The sequence below is a fragment of the Corticium candelabrum genome, chromosome 15, assembly GCF_963422355.1.
Source record: "Corticium candelabrum chromosome 15, ooCorCand1.1, whole genome shotgun sequence".
NCBI lineage: Eukaryota > Metazoa > Porifera > Homoscleromorpha > Homosclerophorida > Plakinidae > Corticium > Corticium candelabrum.
The window spans coordinates 6431867-6439765 of NC_085099.1; positions in this window are offsets into that span (position 1 = coordinate 6431867).

The window sequence follows — 7899 nt, forward strand, 5'->3', positions numbered from 1 at the left end:
TGATCTCTACTAGCTATACTAACTAGCTATACTAGCTAGCTAGCCCTTCCTACCAAGAGGGGAAGAAGCTCTTCTCTGCTTGTGGTCACCTGGTGGGAGGGTTCAGCAAGCTAGATGTCTACAACCATTGGCAATTGTTGGACAGCTTTTGTAAATAATACTAGTTTGAACTGATGTTCAAGTGCTTTGTAGACCAGCTAATTAGTCTTCATTCGGTAGTGCCCACCAGTTGTAGTTTCTACTAGTCACAATGTCATATGGAGCCAACCATGCCCTTGTACAGTTGGTCTTGAATTTAGATTCTATTGAATTTTAGATTGAATTTAGATTCTATTTACAAAAGTAATCAAGAGGTACTGTTTAATTAAGATGTTCTTATATTTGTATGTAAAACAAACGACTTTTTTCAAAAGGGCACCATGACTCGATCGCTTCCTGTGTTGCCAGTTGGCATGATGGTGCACATGGTCATCAGTGTTGTACTCTGTTCTTCTCTTGATTTGTTTCTTTTTTCTGAATTGAGCTATGTTGGAGAGGCATGAAAGCTTAATTTCGTCTTTATGATGAGGACGGTTGTTGGAAGCTTACAGTGAGTGGGGCTAAACGGGGGGGGGGGGATATACTATTCAAGTGGCGTTGACCTGTAAAGTCATTAGCACAATGTAGGGATACGCGGCTTTGGACTCTGATGGTCTTAATTAACCACTCTCTGGTTCCATTGCACTGATGATGAAACGCGGGGTGGGGTGACATATGATGATTATATCTCAGTGCTTGTCTAGTATGTGAATAGATGTGAAGAATACTGCTGCCCGACAGTTCAGTTTCCAAATTCACTGATGAGTAAATATTGACTTCAAATGTTTGAAGGTCTTTCGCAACGTTGCTGTTTAGTTAAGTATACTACGTACGTAACAGAATGAGATATGGAGCAGATTTGTAACAATGTTCTGCCATGGAAAGTCGGGAAATATGGACGCTATATCAATGGTTCTTGATGGCAGCAAGGTAGCTGTTGTTAATGCCCGGCCACTATACCCCACTGGTGCTGCCGTGTTCGTGCTTGGTATTGCTTCTACCTTGATGCCCGAAATCCAATCTGCAGTTGACGACATCGCTTCGGAGAGCTTGAGAACCCGTGTGACTATTCTACTGCGTCTTAGAAGAAAGTCTTCGCTGATTGAGATTTCTCTTTGAGGAGAACTACACTTGATTTCTCCTTCCAACCGTTGTATCTCCCGCTGATCTTCTTACAAACAAGCCTAGACGCGTATAGGGTAAACGGTATCTCTAGTGAAGTCGAAATGCTACAAGATAGATAGATAGATAGATAGATAGATATTCCAACGATATTGCTTTCAAATTTCTCCATCGCGTCCTTCCGACTCCAGACCGTCTGACACTCTTCCGACCTTCTCACGACACCTCTTGTAACTCGTGCGGCGACGGGCGGGCTGATCTCGAGCATATTTTCGCTCGTTGTTCGTCGGCAAGGTCTCTCCAACCTTCTTTACGACGTATTCTTACCTGCTTCCTGTCTGACGTTCCGTCCGATGTGACTCTTTTGACTGCTCCGTTTTTGTGTGGTCTATCGCTATCATCACCCGCATCGTTTATCGTCTGGACCTTCATCGCATCCTATTGGCAACATCGTAATTCTTTAAATTCTAATAGCATATTGAGTGTAACAGCGTCGGCCATCAGGCGGCGGATCCTGGAGGAGTGGCACGAAGCCCGTCTTCACCGTCTGCCAAGAATTGATTTCTTTTCTCGCCAATGGAGACCACCGGATAGGCCGTGCGCTTTGTGTTTTGAGGATGGCGACGGTGGCCTTGACATCCGCCTGTCTCCTCTGTTGAGTATACCAATATAAAACCAAAAAAACATGTGATCTAGTCAGTCACTCAGTCAGTCATTTATAACCGTGTAGTCAGTCTGTGTGTATGTCCACATTTCAGCAAAACGGTCGTGATGGACGTAACGTGTACACCTCGCACCTCGGCGTGAGGCGGGCCGGGGCACCATAAATCGCATTCACTTAGTCAGTTTTTACTTCTCGTGCAACACTAATGATTATCATACATGAGACCTGTCCAAATACGACTCAGACAGGAGTCACAGAAGAAATTCATGTGGCTGGCGGAATGGCCGGGTTCGGTTCCCGGGTGATTTTGACGTGCTGGTGCACTCAACCCATGTCTCAAAAAAAAAAAAGATAGATAGATGTTTTCTTTATCCAGGGAAAACCTTCAGTATAGCCCCGATCTTCCAGGTACCCTGCATTAAATATGTTACGAAAACTAAACTATAAAAACACTACGAAAGAATACTAAACAATAATGAAAAAGTCAAGTAAAAAATTTACGAAGTCTCTGTTTAAACAGACGAAAATAGTCTCCTGTCACTGATCTCAATGATGCTGGGAGAGAATTTCATAGCTGTTGGGATCTATGACTGGGAGATCGTTTCAGAGCTTCTGTTCGAGGTCTGTTGACATAAAGTCCCACATTAGACAACCTTGTGCTATAGCCTGTGTCAGATTGTCTAAACAAAGACTGGAATTCCGTTGATGACATTCCATGCATCGTTCGAAATACTCGTTGAATCAAAGCGAGCTTGTGTCTGACCTGGTAGGGAGTAACGTGAAACCTTTGGTAGATTTCTTCAACGTTTCCTGTTCTTTCTCGAATTGGAATGAGTGCAACGGCTCGAAGTGCACGCTTTTCAATGCTCTCCAGTTGTCAGACCAGGTCCTAGAGCAGTAATCCAGATCAGGTTGGACAAGACATCTAAAGTAGGCAGCCCTTACATCATCCGTGAGATAGCGACCATATCTTCGGAGAACTCCTACTTTTCTACATACCTTCTTCACGGTATAGTCCAGGTGATACTTTCAGTTTATGTTTTCATCAAATTGGACTCCAAGGTACCTTGCATGAGTGACTGCGAAAAGTGGATGACTGTTAACTTTGACGAAGAATTCTGATCTTGGTTGTTTGTCACGAAACTTTTTGAAGACCACTAGTTCTGCTTTCAAACCGTTAAGCTGCAGTAAGTTCTTATTAAACCAAATGGACAAGTTGTCAATGTCTGCTTGAAGTTGTGCAGTAACTGATTGAAATGAAGGACCAGACGAGTAAAGACACGAGTCATCAGCGTACAGTAGTAAACGACAATGAGATACTGCGTTGATCACATCACTAGTATACAGAATAAACAGGAGTGGACCAAGCTTTGATCCTTGAGGTACTCCACGAAGGCAGCGTACTGGTGTTGAATATTCATTACCTTTACGAACAACCTGGGAGCGGTTACTGAGATAACTGCGGAACCATGAGGGATTTTTGTTCAACACCCGCAGCTTCCAATTTCTCTAGCATTCGGCAAGAGGAGAATACTAATTAGGCTGTCCTTCCAAATTTGTCAGAAGCAGCTCTCCTGCTCATGCAGGATTTATGAGTTCCTAGCGAACACGAATGCGTGACCTGCATGAGATTGACCGAGCAAGCAACAGGAAGAATACTGCGGCTATACATGTACGGCTTCGTACATCAGTGAAGTGTGATGACCTCAAGAACCAGCCATTGTTTACCGTCGGTCCACACGCCGCCGGGAATTTGTTGAAAACCCTGCAGGCGAAAAAAGACAGAAGATGAAGTCTCGCTGGCCAACGTTTGGACATTACGAGGACAGGCGGAGGCAGCGAACAGCCACCGACTGTCATGTGTACAGAGAGCGCAGGGGTGACTCTGTTCGCAAAAAATACGGAAGAACGACCCACAATGCTTGCAATCTGAAGCTCAGACAACGGCTATTCCTTAGTCTTCAATAATTTGCGGAGATGTGATTCCCATGCATCTCACTGTATAGTATAGGCTATTGGTAATGTCCTAGGTGTAGCTGTATTAATTGTCAAAGAACACAAAGAAGGGCATCTCGTTTTCCCTAGACGAGCTACACTTTATCGCCGGCGTTCAGTTTTTTCACGTCACAACACAAGCTTGTTTCAGCCAACACACCAGATGTCTTTCATATCACAAGGTATGAACAGAACAGAGCACTATCTGTTATTGCGAAACGATGACACTCGGTTGGGATGCACTATTGAAAAAGACAAGTAGAGCTGGAGTTGCTGACGGACTACAACATGCACGCTTTGTTCGAGAAGCGTCGTCGCCTGACCAAAAGAATATGATCATATCGAACACAAGACCTACATTTTGTACCTGGATGTCAACAACCTCTATGGATTGGGCAATGAACCAGCAGCAATTACCCACCATCAGGTCTGAGTGGTGCAGAGCGGAATGTGCAAGACGTTGAAAACCTCCATAAACATTCATCTTGTTGAAGAATTAAGCGTTACAATATCCTGGGGTAGACTTTGAGTATCTACAGTAGCTGCATGATGCATATAACGATTATCGACTTACAGGCGGGTTTAGGGTGGGATGATGGATGCGCCCACGTTCAGACCGATCTTGCTGTACTATAATAATGCCATTATACATATTGATATGCAATTGATTGTTTGTTGCAACTTTACGAGGGTACGACGATTTTAGCATGATACAAGAATTCAGAGAATTAGGTATATGTATCATTCAATTGTTTGACCGTTTTGAACCAAGCTCGCAAGTACGCGAGTCCATGCATTGGCGCACCCTTCAGCTAAATCCTGAACCCACCTCTGATGTGACTGGCTCCATACGCTTGGTTGTTAAGATCCGAATGTTTTAGTACCATCAGGTATTTCAACCCTCAACGCAGTGCTGCAGCAAGGAAAGCCATGTTCTTCAATATAGTAACCTGAAGATGTGTCTCTGTTTGGCGTGGGCTGACGATGATCTACGGTGCAATGCGGATCCCTGGATGGATCAGGATAAATTCGGAACTCTGGAAAACAGGCACCAGTAACTTTGAGAATTTCTACAATCTGGTCAGTAACAGTGCCCTTCGTAAGACCGTGAAGATACTTCAAAAACGTGTTGTCAAGCCGTTTCGTATACGTATGTAGAAGACAAGATACGACGGCTCATCGTGGCCTTAGCCTTTGCACGAGCAAGTATCTTTGAAGTCAACATAGCTACTTTCATATGCCCAAGAGTACTAAGTTGATGCTGAACCGCCCTGGCTACACGGGACATTGCATATCTCCAAACACCTAATGTATGACTTCTCCTATATCACTCTGAAAAAGACATGGGAAGACCACTTTAGTCTTCTCTGTATACGCACACAGACAGCATACTCCTAGAGATGCAGCAAGATGATGTGTATGCATATACAAATAGCATTTCCGAGGTTTATGACATCAGTGACTATGCCAAAGATCTTCCAGTGCACATCAGAGTCTCCTCAATAAGAGTGTCTTTAGTAGGATGAAGTGTCAGTGAGCTGAAGTGTCTGAGGGCTAACAAAAGGAAAGACGGAAAGCCAATAGGGTGAATATATTTCTGCCAAGCAAAATCATCGCCATGAGCAGTAGGTAAAGGCTATCTTCGAGAGAAAGATGTCGAGGCACGGCATGAACATGTTGCGGAGGGAGAGACACCAAATCTCTGGCGTACGGTGAATAGTGTTTCACTCTCTTCCTTCGACTCTAAGCAGTGGTGGTAATGGAGACGGCATTTCACTCAGCGTATATGTACATAAAGATTGCAACCTAACGATTAAAAAGTAGAATTAATTCTTTAGTGAATAGGTGGAGGAGATCGACCTAGCAATCATTTAGAGGCAGTCGATTCAAAATATCGAGAATCGGATGGACTCGTTAGTCAAGTCTGCACATCGTTCTCGACACCGTGACGACACAACTGAAGACCATCTTGGGCAGACAAATTTCATAGATTGGACGTTCATGAATATACACTGATCGGAGACTGTATCAACCATCAACCTCATTATCGATGTGAAGTCGAATGGCTGACCACCCTCTTAATAAGAATCGAAGAGATTGGGTAGGCATGACCTACAGTTCTTCCCTAAAATGTCATGATTTCTTTGGAGGTGAGCACAGTTTAAATCATGTTTTGATGACCATGCGATTGATCCTGTTGCATAACGGAATCAGTGGCAAATTGCGCGTGCTCCCTCACTTCGAGCTTTACCGGGGCATAGAGATACCGGGGCATAGAGATACCGGGGCATAGAGATACCGCACCAGCGCCTCATCGTCCAATCCAACCGTACGTATAGCCGGAGCAGGCTGATCCATCCACAGCCGTTTTGCAAATGGCTGAGGGGCGCTTAATTTTTACCTGCCAGTGGTGTGTACTGAAAAGGGTTATCACTAAAGCTTCATACGCGGCTTCGTTGTGACAATTTCCAGCCATACCGATTTGCAAACAGCCTCTTAGCCAAAGTAGGATTAATTAAACCTTCCAAAATTTTCTCATCGTGATGTATGCATTTTTCACATAGAAAAGTGGACGCCTTGTTCTTCCTAGCTAGATATGGCCAACAATGCTCATAACTTGAAATCTCTTTGCAGATCTACTTTAACAGCTGTGGCCATGCATGTGAGAGGGCTCGGTTTCTAAATCTCTTGTAATGCCATTTGTAGCTTGTTGACATCGACGATGGTTAATTAAAAGGAGCACTGTCCAGATTACGCGAAGACATGTCTTTCTAGTGCGCAAGATAGACGGGAACGGGAGGCTGTGAGTTAGAAATAGAGTGCCCTGTGTTCTGCTAGGCTGTTCACTTTACAGAATCTGACTGTGTTGCAGATTGTACCATGCAGTACTCTAGCTAGTGCTAGATGTAGTCATCACGTAGTTTACGTCTGCCATGATTGTTGCCTACGCGCTATGGACGTGTGAAGATTGAACTACAGTCAATGTGGGAGCATTCTTTTCAGTTGTACATCTTCTGCGTAAAACATTGTCGCGGCCCTTGCAGTTCTGCTTCCACTCGCGCGCCATTGCGGAATACGATATTTTCACCGTTTCCGTCCTGAATGCAATTTGAAGTGCACGAACAAACGTCGCTGTAAACTCTTACTTTCTGAACGGCATTTTGACACGTTTCCACGTGCAGGATCAGTAAAATAGCTGTCTCTGGCGATCGCTGTTTGCGCGCGACCCAAACTCACGTTGTGTTACGAGTCCAAGTATGCTGTGCGATAAGAATGTAGAGTTTCCGGTAGGGTATCACATCCTACTAGCGCTGTTGTGCTAAGTTTCTCCCATTTCGAGATTTTGATTTCATATATACATTTTTCAATCCGGTATCCGAGGCACCAGGTAGTAAAACATCACGACAGTGCTCTTTAGTTAAGCTACCGTCTTCGCCCGTAATAACGCCCATACCGAAATAACGCCCATGCCCGTATATACGCCAATGTGCGACAGGTCAGAACTTTCAGCCCGAAAAAACGCCCATGCCCAACTTAATACGCCCATGCCCAAGTCTAAGCCCGGAATACTCATGCGCAGACAAAACAAAATGGGTCCGCAGGACATTCGTTTCCGTCTGTGTGCGTTTGATGAGTTGGTGTCAATGTTGAGTGAGAGTGCTTGCCGCTAGACTCATGTCTTCGTTGCAATTACCGCCCCTGATGCTCTTGACGGGCTTCAGTCCGACCACTTGTGTATATAGTGTCTAGTTTCTGCGTGTATGTTGATGCTGAATGGATACCAGTGTCTTAGATCTTGCAAATGGATAATTTCAAGCATTTGTGGTATTTCTGTCTTCAAGTATTTAGATGATGACTGGCCAGACGACAACATCTAGTGACCATGTATACGCCTAGGACCAAAATAATGCCCATGCCCTAGCTAGTATACGCCCAGAAAAAAGTGTCTTTTTTCTTTACGCCCAGAACGTTATTACGGGCGAATACGGTAATGCATACTGATATTCGGGATTTCGTTGCACCGAGGGAATTCTTTCTAC